Source organism: Oncorhynchus gorbuscha, unplaced genomic scaffold, assembly GCF_021184085.1.
Source record: "Oncorhynchus gorbuscha isolate QuinsamMale2020 ecotype Even-year unplaced genomic scaffold, OgorEven_v1.0 Un_scaffold_360, whole genome shotgun sequence".
Taxonomy (NCBI): domain Eukaryota; kingdom Metazoa; phylum Chordata; class Actinopteri; order Salmoniformes; family Salmonidae; genus Oncorhynchus; species Oncorhynchus gorbuscha.
Window position 1 is genome coordinate 493,714 of NW_025745215.1, and position 12,038 is coordinate 505,751.

General features: G+C 47.4%; 1 protein-coding gene across 1 annotated transcript in view; it reads left to right on the forward strand.

The window, feature by feature from the left end:
* Positions 1-985, forward strand: part of LOC124017982 (DNA-binding protein inhibitor ID-4-like) — a 10,766-nt gene extending 9,781 nt beyond the window's left edge. Inside the window, exon 3 of the mRNA XM_046333230.1 lies at positions 238-985. The gene's annotated coding sequence lies outside the window, so the exon portion shown is untranslated. The remainder of the gene's footprint in view (positions 1-237) is intronic.
* Positions 986-12,038: the final 11,053 nt, after the last annotated feature.

Sequence of the window (12,038 nt, forward strand, 5' to 3'; positions counted from 1 at the left end):
AGACAGACAGACAGACAGGCAGACAGACAGGCAGGCTGACAGGCAGGCTGACAGGCAGGCTGACAGGCAGGCTGACAGGCAGGCTGACAGGCAGCTGTGTTTGTGGTATACTGGAAGTCAGTTGTCTGAGCCGGTCCGTTTGTTTTGGCTTGTTGATGAAGCCCTGTGTTGTGTTGACTTCGCCAGTCAGTCTGGAGCAGACCGTTCACACACCCCATCTATTCATTCTGTCCACAGGTGTGCAGAGCAGAGCTGAGAGCAGAGCTGCTCCAGTCCACAGCCAGCACAGCCTCAGCCTCCAGCCAGGGAATCTCAGCCAGCCACACGAAGCTTTATCACACAGGGGGATCCCCCCTCCCCCTGCTGGAGGACCTACGACTGGCAAATAAAAACCTATTTATAACACGTTTATTAGAAACAAACTAAAGCTACGTTCAACTGACCCATAACTTAACTGTATATGTCAAGTACAATTACAACCTGAAAGGGTGAATGAAGAATCCCTTGTTGTTGTGAGGCCTTGCTAGAAACTAGAGCTTGTTGAACGACAAGTACCAGTTTATTAAATGTGACAAATACCGGTTTATAAAATAAAAATAACTAAACCTACAGTGTGGAACTTTACTAAACAGGAATATAATTGTACATGTTTTACCATCTATTGTTTAAAATAGATGATTTGTGTCGGACAAGGTTTTTAAAATGGATGATTTGTGTCGGACAAGGTTTTTAAAATAGACGATTTGTGTCGGACAAGGTTTAGCCCTGAAATGTTTCATATTGTAAAGAGGAACAAATGGCTGGAGACAATTCAGATTGTCTATGTAGAATCAGATGCTCGAGGTGGAACAAAATATCTATTATCCTCAGAAAGACTATTGTAATTATAAGATATTTTTATTAAAACCTTTTGACATGTAAATAATGTGTTTTTTGATTAAATATTAATGCTTCAACATGTTTTGTTAATAAACTCTCCACAGCAGTTCATTTTGCAGAGTTATATTTCAGCGTATTGTTCTAGTTTAACGTTATAGTTTTAAAGCACACAGCATGTAAAGGCTCCAGTAATAGCTGGAAGAGCAGTTTAAAATGTACTAAAACTGTTTGTATGTCATTTGGTGAAGCCAAATTTTTATAATCCCTTCCATTGTTTCTTTCTTTGTATTGACTTAATTTAGGAACCTTTTGAAATGTTGACATTTTGGGCAGTTTTAACCAATGGAAAACCAGTGTTTAGAAGTCTGATAGGATTGTTGATGATTTGGTACCATTGGACTGTAACTGTTGAAGAACAATACAACTGGAGAAACTAACCTCCAATCACTGCATCAGATTGTTCTGAGGACCACAACTAACCTCCAATCACTGCATCAGATTGTTCTGAGGACCACAACTAACCTCCAATCACTGCATCAGATTGTTCTGAGGACCACAACTAACCTCCAATCACTGCATCAGATTGTTCTGAGGACCACAACTAACCTCCAATCACTGCATCAGATTGTTCTGAGGACCACAAGGAGCAAAACTAACCTCCAATCACTGCATCAGATTGTTCTGAGGACACTTCATGGGTCGTCTCTAGTTAAAGGGGTCACAATTCATGGGTTGTCGCTAGTAAAAAGGTTTCCAGTCACACTTCACGGGTTGTCTCTAGTAAAATGGTTTCCAGTCACACTTCACGGGTCGTCTCTAGTAAAAGGGTTTCCAGTCACACTTCACGGGTTGTCTCTAGTAAAATGGTTTCCAGTCACACTTCATGAGTGGTCTCTAGTAAAATGGTTTCCAGTCACACTTCATGGGTCGTCTCTAGTTAAAGGGGTCACAATTCATGGGTCGTCTCTAGTTAAAGGGTTTCCAGTCACACTTCATGGGTCGTCTCTAGTTAAAGGGGTCACACTTCATGGGTCGTCTCTAGTTAAAGGGGTCACAATTCATGGGTCGTCTCTAGTTAAAGGGGTCACACTTCATGGGTCGTCTCTAGTTAAAGGGGTCACACTTCATGGGTCGTCTCTAGTTAAAGGGTTTCCAGTCACACTTCATGGGTCGTCTCTAGTTAAAGGGGTCACACTTCATGGGTCGTCTCTAGTTAAAGGGTTTCCAGTCACACTTCATGGGTCGTCTCTAGATAAAGGGTTTCCAGTCACACTTCATGGGTCGTCTCTAGTTAAGGGGGTTACACTTCATGGGTCGTCTCTAGTTAAAGGGGTCACACTTCATGGGTTGTCTCTAGTTAAAGGGGTCACAATTCATGGGTCGTCTCTAGTTAAGGGGGTTACACTTCATGGGTTGTCGAGAGGGTCCTGGTCAGTCATCAGTAGTTGTCATAGTGCTGATGTGACTGATGTAGGTCTTCTGAATTGATCTCTAATCCACATACGGTTCTGTTCTGTAATTATTCCCTTTTATCGATTGATCTATTCTAGATTACTGCTTGTCTGCTGTGAAAGGCTGAGCTATTGATATTTACAGTGATGAGGACAGTGTATGCTGAATGATAAGAAATATACTTCTGACAACCTGATATGCATGGTTTAAGAGAGAGACCTAGGGACAGGGTTTAAGATAACTGAGAGAGAGACCTAGGGACAGGGTTTAAGATAACTAAGAGAGAGACCTAGGGACAGGGTTTAAGATAAGAGAGAGAGACCTAGGGACAGGGTTTAAGATACCTGAGAGACCTAGGGACAGGGTTTAAGATAACTGAGAGAGAGGCCTAGGGACAGGGTTTAAGATAACTAAGAGAGAGACCTGGGGACAGGGTTTAAGATAACTGAGAGAGAGACCTGGGGACAGGGTTTAAGATAACTGAGAGAGAGACCTGGGGACAGGGTTTAAGATAACTGAGAGAGAGACCTAGGGACAGGGTTTAAGATAACTGAGAGAGAGACCTAGGGACAGGGTTTTGTAGTTAATGTAGGTGAGCAGAGAGACCTAGGGACAGGGTTTTGTAGTTAATGTAGGTGAGCAGAGAGACTAGGGACAGGGTTTTGTAGTTAATGTAGGTGTGACTCTACGTGAGCAGAGAGACTAGGGACAGGGTTTTGTAGTTAATGTAGGTGAGCAGAGAGACTAGGGACAGGGTTTTGTAGTTAATGTAGGTGAGCAGAGAGACTAGGGACAGGGTTTTGTAGTTAATGTAGGTGAGCAGAGAGACTAGGGACAGGGTTTTGTAGTTAATGTAGGTGAGCAGAGAGACTAGGGACAGGGTTTTGTAGTTAATGTAGGTGAGCAGAGAGACTAGGGACAGGGTTTTGTAGTTAATGTAGGTGAGCAGAGAGACTAGGGACAGGGTTTTGTAGTTAATGTAGGTGAGCAGAGAGACTAGGGACAGGGTTTTGTAGTTAATGTAGGTGAGCAGAGAGACTCGGGACAGGGTTTTGTAGTTAATGTAGGTGAGCAGAGAGACTAGGGACAGGGTTTTGTAGTTAATGTAGGTGAGCAGAGAGACTAGGGACAGGGTTTTGTAGTTAATGTAGATGAGCAGAGAGACTCGGGACAGGGTTTTGTAATTAATGTAGGTGAGCAGAGAGACTAGGGACAGGGTTTTGTCGTTAATGTAGGTGTGACTCTACGTGAGCAGAGAGACTAGGAACAGGGTTTTGTCGTTAATGTAGGTGTGACTCTACGTGAGCAGAGAGACTAGGGACAGGGTTTTGTAGTTAATATATGTGAGCAGAGAGACTAGGTGAGTCCAGGAGGTTTTCCAGACACCCTGATTGACTGGCCCTTTAAGGACAGGGAAGCAGTCAGCTGGCTGTGTGTTTCCAGTCTGTGTACATAGTGAACATGACCCTTGTGACCTGGACAGCCCTGTTGTTATGGTGTGTCATGTCTGTTGTTGTGATGGCTCAGGGTCTAATAGCCTGACGGACACCTTCACACGCACAGAGATCACAGGAAACAGGGTTACGGTCCTCTACCTCAGGAAGAGGACCACATCGTTAAGACAACAGTTATTAGAGATGACAGGAAACAGGGTTACAGTCCTCTACCTCAGGAAACAGGAAACACGAAACAGAGTTACAGTCCTCTACATCGTGAAACAGGAAACAGAGTTACAGTCCTCTACCTCAGGAAGAGGACCACATCGTTATGACTACAGTTATTAGAGATGACAGGAAACAGAGTTACAGTCCTCTACCTCAGGAAACAGGAAACAGGAAACAGAGTTACAGTCCTCTACCTCAGGAAACAGGAAACAGGAAACAGAGTTACAGTCCTCTACCTCAGGAAACAGGAAACAGAGTTACAGTCCTCTACCTCAGGAAACAGGAAACAGAGTTACAGTCCTCTACCTCAGGAAATAGGAAACAGAGTTACAGTCCTCTACCAGGTGGGACACCAGGTGGGTGATTCCCTTCTAATCAGGGACTGGTTTAGACCTGGGACACCAGGTGGGTGAGTCCCTTCTAATCAGGGACTGATTTAGACCTGGAACACCAGGTGGGTGATTCCCTTCTAATCAGGGACTGGTTTAGACCGGGGACACCAGGTGGGTGAGTCCCCTCTAATCAGGGACTGGTTTAGACCTGGGACACCATGTGGGTGAGTCCCTTCTAATCAGGGACTGGTTTAGACCTGGGACACCAGGTGGGTGAGTCCCTTCTAATCAGGGACTGATTTAGACCGGGGACACCAGGTGGGTGAGTCCCCTCTAATCAGGGACTGATTTTTTAAAATTTTATTTCACCTTTATTTTACCAGGTAGGCTAGTTGAGAACAAGTTCTCATTTGCAACTGCGACCTGGCCAAGATAAAGCATAGCAGTGTGAACAGACAACACAGAGTTACACATGGAGTAAACAATTAACAAGTCAATAACACAGTAGAAAAAAATGGGCAGTCTATATACAATGTGTGCAAAAGGCATGAGGAGGTAGGCGAATAATACAATTTAGCAGATTAACACTGGAGTGATAAATGATCAGATGGTCATGTACAGGTAGAGATATTGGTGTGCAAAAGAGCAGAAAAGTAAATAAATAAAAAACAGTGTAAAAACAGTATGGGGATGAGGTAGGTGAAAATGGGTGGGCTATTTACCAATAGACTATGTACAGCTGCAGCGATCGGTTAGCTGCTCGGATAGCTGATGTTTGAAGTTGGTGAGGGAGATAAAAGTCTCCAACTTCAGCGATTTTTGCAGTTCGTTCCAGTCACAGGCAGCAGAGTACTGGAACGAAAGGCGGCCAAATGAGGTGTTGGCTTTCGGGATGATCAGTGAGATACACCAGCTGGAGCGCGTGCTACGGATGGGTGTTGCCATCGTGACCAGTGAGCTGAGATAAGGCGGAGCTTTACCTAGCATGGACTTGTAGATGACCTGGAGCCAGTGGGTCTGGCGACGAATATGTAGTGAGGGCCAGCCGACTAGAGCATACAAGTCGCAGTGGTGGGTGGTATAAGGTGCTTTAGTGACAAAACGGATGGCACTGTGATAGACTGCATCCAGTTTGCTGAGTAGAGTGTTGGAAGCCATTTTGTAGATGACATCGCCGAAGTCGAGGATCGGTAGGATAGTCAGTTTTACTAGGGTAAGCTTGGCGGCGTGATTGAAGGAGGCTTTGTTGCGGAATAGAAAGCCGACTCTTGATTTGATTTTCGATTGGAGATGTTTGATGTGAGTCTGGAAGGAGAGTTTGCAGTCTAGCCAGACACCTAGGTACTTATAGATGTCCACATATTCAAGGTCGGAACCATCCAGGGTGGTGATGCTAGTCGGGCATGCGGGTACAGGCAGCGATCGGTTGAAAAGCATGCATTTGGTTTTACTCGCGTTTAAGAGCAGTTGGAGGCCACGGAAGGAGTGCTGTATGGCATTGAAGCTCGTTTGGAGGTTAGATAGCACAGTGTCCAATGACGGGCCGAAAGTATATAGAATGGTGTCGTCTGCGTAGAGGTGGATCAGGGAATCGCCCGCAGCAAGAGCAACATCATTGATATATACATAGAAAAGAGTCGGCCCGAGAATTGAACCCTGTGGCACCCCCATAGAGACTGCCAGAGGACCGGACAGCATGCCCTCCGATTTGACACACTGAACTCTGTCTGCAAAGTAATTGGTGAACCAGGCAAGGCAGTCATCCGAAAAACCGAGGCTATTGAGTCTGCCGATAAGAATATGCTGATTGACAGAGTCGAAAGCATTGGCGAGGTGGATGAAGACGGCTGCACAGTACTGTCTTTTATCGATGGCGGTTATGATATCGTTTAGTACCTTGAGTGTGGCTGAGGTGCACCCGTGACCGGCTCGGAAACCAGATTGCACAGCGGAGAAGGTACGGTGGGATTCGAGATGGTCAGTGACCTGTTTGTTGACTTGGCTTTCGAAGACCTTAGATAGGCAGGGCAGGATGGATATAGGTCTATAACAGTTTGGGTCCAGGGTGTCTCCCCCTTTGAAGAGGGGGATGACTGTGGCAGCTTTCCAATCCTTGGGGATCTCAGACGATATGAAAGAGAAGTTGAACAGGCTGGTAATAGGGGTTGCGACAATGGCGGCAGATAGTTTCAGAAATAGAGGGTCCAGATTGTCAAGCCCAGCTGATTTGTACGGGTCCAGGTTTTGCAGCTCTTTCAGAACATCTGCTATCTGGATTTGGGTAAAGGAGAACCTGGAGAGGCTTGGGCGAGGAGCTGCGGGGGGGCCGGAGCTGTTGGCCGAGGTTGGAGTAGCCAGGCGGAAGGCATGGCCAGCCGTTGAGAAGTGCTTATTGAAGTTTTCGATAATCATGGATTTATCGGTGGAGACCGTGTTACCTAGCCTCAGTGCAGTGGGCAGCTGGGAGGAGGTGCTCTTGTTCTCCATGGACTTCACAGTGTCCCAGAACTTTTTGGAGTTGGAGCTGCAGGATGCAAACTTCTGCATGAAGAAGCTGGCCTTAGCTTTCCTGACTGACTGAGTGTATTGGTTCCTGACTTCCCTGAACAGTTGCATATCACGGGGGCTATTCGATGCTATTGCAGTCCGCCACAGGATGTTTTTGTGCTGGTCGAGGGCGGTCAGGTCTGGAGTGAACCAAGGCCTGTATCTGTTCTTGGTTCTGCATTTTTTGAACGGAGCATGCTTATCTAAAATTTAGACCTGGTGGGTGATTCCCCTCTAATCAGGGACTGGTTTAGACCTGGGACACCAGGTGGGTGAGTCCCTTCTAATCAGGGACTGGTTTAGACCGGGGACACCAGGTGGGTGATTCCCCTCTAATCAGGGACTGGTTTAGACCTGGGACACCAGGTGGGTGAGTCCCTTATAATCAGGGACTGGTTTAGACCGGGGACACCAGGTGGGTGAGTCCCTTCTAATCAGGGACTGGTTTAGACCGGGGACACCAGGTGGGTGATTCCCCTCTAATCAGGGACTGGTTTAGACCTGGGACACCAGGTGGGTGAGTCCCCTCTAATCAGGGACTGGTTTAGACCTGGGACACCAGGTGGGTGATTCCCCTCTAATCAGGGACTGGTTTAGACCTGGGACACCAGGTGGGTGATTCCTCTCTAATCAGGGACTGGTTTAGACCTGGGACACCAGGTGGGTGAGTCCCCTCTAATCAGGGACTGGTTTAGACCTGGGACACCAGTTGGGTGAGTCCCCTCTAATCAGGGACTGGTTTAGACCGGGGACACCAGGTGGGTGAGTCCCCTCTAATCAGGGACTGGTTTAGACCGGTGACACCATGTGGGTGATTCCCCTCTAATCAGGGACTGGTTTAGACCGGTGACACCATGTGGGTGATTCCCCTCTAATCAGGGACTGATTTAGACCGGGGACACCAGGTGGGTGATTCCCCTCTATGTCCCCACATGGAGGGAAGTATCTCCTAGCATGGCGTATCCAACCTTGGACAGAGGCAACCTCTATGTCCCCACATGGAGGGAAGTATCTCCTAGCATGACGTATCCAACCTCTATGTCCCCACATGGAGGGAAGTATCTCCTAGCATGACGTATCCAACCTCTATGTCCCCACATGGAGGGAAGTATCTCCTAGCATGACGTATCCAACCTCTATGTCCCCACATGGAGGGAAGTATCTCCTAGCATGGCGTGTCCAATCTTGGACAGAGGCAACCTCTGTGTCCACACATGGAGGGAAGTATCTCCTAGCATGGCGTATCCAACCTTGGACAGAGGCAACCTCTATGTCCCCACATGGAGGGAAGTATCTCCTAGCATGGCGTATCCAACCTCTATGTCCCCACATGGAGGGAAGTATCTCCTAGCATGGCGTATCCAACCTTGGACAGAGGCAACCTCTATGTCCCCACATGGAGGGAAGTATCTCCTAGCATGACGTATCCAACCTCTATGTCCCCACATGGAGGGAAGTATCTCCTAGCATGACGTATCCAACCTCTATGTCCCCACATGGAGGGAAGTATCTCCTAGCATGACGTATCCAACCTCTATGTCCCCACATGGAGGGAAGTATCTCCTAGCATGGCGTGTCCAATCTTGGACAGAGGCAACCTCTGAGTCCACACATGCGTCCTCCATTGCCTGGAGAAGCGGCATGCGGGCATAAGGTTGGCGATCATACACTTTCCAGCGCCGGGCTGAGAAGAATTCCTCTATGGGATTTAGAAAAGGTGAATATGGGGGTAAGGTACAACACTAAATCAAATCAAATAAAATTTTATTTGTCACATACACATGGTTAGCAGATGTTAATGCGAGTGTAGCGAAATGCTTGTGCTTCTAGTTCCGACAATGCAGTGATAACCAACAAGTAATCTAACTAACAATTCCAAAACTACTGTCTTATACACAGTGTAAGGGGATAAGGAACATGTACATAAGGATATATGAATGAGTGATGGTACAGAGCAGCATACAGTAGATGGTATCGAGTACAGTATATACATATGAGATGAGTGTGTAGACAAAGTAAACAAAGTGGCATAGTTAAAGTGGCTAGTGATACATGTGTTACATAAGGATGCAGTCGATGATGTAGAGTACAGTATATACATATGCATATGAGATGAATAATGTAGGGTAAGTAACATTATATAAGGTAGCATTGTTTAAAGTGGCTAGTGATATATTTACATCATTTCCCATCAATTCCCATTATTAAAATGGCTGGAGTTGGGTCAGTGTCAATGACAGTGTGTTGGCAGCAGCCACTCAGTGTTAGTGGTGGCTGTTTAACAGTCTGATGGCCTTGAGATAGAAGCTGTTTTTCAGTCTCTCGGTCCCAGCTTTGATGCACCTGTACTGACCTCGCCTTCTGGATGATAGCGGGGTGAACAGGCAGTGGTTCGGGTGGTTGATGTCCTTGATGATCTTTATGGCCTTCCTGTAACAACGGGTGGTGTAGGTGTCCTGGAGGGCAGGTAGTTTGCCCCCGGTGATGCGTTGTGCAGTCCTCACTACCCTCTGGAGAGCCTTACGGTTGAGGGCGGAGCAGTTGCCGTACCAGGCGGTGATACAGCCCGCCAGGATGCTCTCGATTGTGCATCTGTAGAAGTTTGTGAGTGCTTTTGGTGACAAGCCGAATTTCTTCAGCCTCCTGAGGTTGAATAGGCGCTGCTGCGCCTTCTTCACGACGCTGTCAGTGCGAGTGGATCAATTCAGTTTGTCTGTGATGTGTATGCCGAGGAACTTAAAACTAGCTACCCTCTCCACTACTGTTCCATCGATGTGGATAGGGGTGTTCCCTCTGCTGTTTCCTGAAGTCCACAATCATCTCCTTAGTTTTGTTGACGTTGAGTGTGAGGTTATTTTCCTGACACCACACTCTGAGGGCCCTCACCTCCTCCCTGTAGGCCGTCTCGTCGTTGTTGGTAATCAAGCCTACCACTGTTGTGTCGTCCGCAAACTTGATGATTGAGTTGGAGGCGTGCGTGGCCACGCAGTCGTGGGTGAACAGGGAGTACAGGAGAGGGCTCAGAACGCACCCTTGTGGGGCCCCCGTGTTGAGGATCAGCGGGGAGGAGATGTTGTTGCCTACCCTCACCACCTGGGGCGGCCCGTCAGGAAGTCCAGTACCCAGTTGCACAGGGCGGGGTCGAGACCCAGGGTCTCGAGCTTGATGACGAGCTTGGAGGGTACTATGGTGTTGAATGCCGAGCTGTAGTCGATGAACAGCATTCTCACATAGGTATTCCTCTTGTCCAGGTGGGTTAGGGCAGTGTGCAGTGTGGTTGAGATTGCATCGTCTGTGGACCTATTTGGGCGGTAAGCAAATTGGAGTGGGTCTAGGGTGTCAGGTAGGGTGGAGGTGATATGGTCCTTGACTAGTCTCTCAAAGCACTTCATGATGACGGAAGTGAGTGCTACGGGGCGGTAGTCGTTTAGCTCAGTTACCTTAGCTTTCTTGGGAACAGGAACAATGGTGGCCCTCTTGAAGCATGTGGGAACAGCAGACTGGTATAGGGATTGATTGAATATGTCCGTAAACACACCGGCCAGCTGGTCTGCGCATGCTCTGAGGGCGCGGCTGGGGATGCCGTCTGGGCCTGCAGCCTTGCGAGGTTAACACGTTTAAATGTCTTACTCACCTCGGCTGCAGTGAAGGAGAGACCGCATGTTTCCGTTGCAGGCCGTGTCAGTGGCACTGTATTGTCCTCAAAGCGGGCAAAAGTTATTTAGTCTGCCTGGGAGCAAGACATCCTGGTCCGTGACTGGGCTGGATTTCATCTTGTAGTCCGTGATTGACTGTAGACCCTGCCACATGCCTCTTGTGTCTGAGCCATTGAATTGAGATTCCACTTTGTCTCTGTACTGACGCTTAGCTTGTTTAATAGCCTTACGGAGGGAATAGCTGCACTGTTTGTATTCAGTCATGTTGCCAGACACCTTGCCCTGATTAAAAGCAGTGGTTCGCGCTTTCAGTTTCACGCGAATGCTGCCATCAATCCACGGTTTCTGGTTAGGGAATGTTTTTATCGTTGCTATGGGAACGACATCTTCGACGCACGTTCTAATGAACTCGCACACCGAATCAGCGTATTCGTCAATATTCCCATCTGACGCAATACGAAACATGTCCCAGTCCGCGTGATGGAAGCAGTCTTGGAGTGTAGAGTCAGCTTGGTCTGACCAGCGTTGGACAGACCTCAGCGTGGGAGCCTCTTGTTTTAATTTCTGCCTGTAGGCAGGGATCAGCAAAATGGAGTCGTGGTCAGCTTTTCCGAAAGGGGGGGCGGGGCAGGGCCTTATATGCGTCGCGGAAGTTAGAGTAACAATGATCCAAGGTTTTACCACCCCTGGTTGCGCAATCGATATGCTGATAAAATTTAGGGAGTCTTGTTTTCAGATTGGCTTTGTTAAAATCCCCAGCTACAATGAATGCAGCCTCCGGATAAATGTTTTCCAGTTTGCAAAGAGTTAAATAAAGTTCGTTCAGAGCCATCGATGTGTCTGCTTGGGGGGGGGATATATACGGCTGTGATTATAATCGAAGAGAATTCTCTTGGAAGATAATGCGGTCTACATTTGATTGTGAGGAATTCTAAATCAGGTGAACAGAAGGAGAAATTGTGGATGGGTGGCAAACCAGTTTTGGACCAGAACAGTCAGGTGAAAACTACCATTGTCCCATAAAACCACACATCTAGCAGGCTCTTGATCTGGATCAGGGACAAGCACTGTGTAAATTGCATCCAGAATAGTGAGCATATGGCCGGTGTGTTGTACAGACCCAGTGTGGCATTGTGATGGAGGACCCCGTTCTGAGTGATGGCAGCACACATAGTTATATTACCCCCACGCTGTCCAGGGACATTGGTAAAGGCCCTCTGTCCTATTACATTTCTTCCGCGGCGCCTGGTTTTGGTGAGGTGGAAGCCAACTTCATCCACATAAATACATTCATGGCGAATCACATGGGCATCCAGCTCCAATACTCTCTGTAACAGACACAAGGATATACAGATGAGTAAATATGGTCTGAAGTACTGGAAGTAGTGTTGCATACATACCTCTACAAAGTCATGTCGCATATTCTTGACTCTGTCAGAGTTTCTCTCAAAAGGCACCTTGTAAAGTTGTTTCATCGTCACTCGGTGCCGTTGGAGGATGTGTTGTGT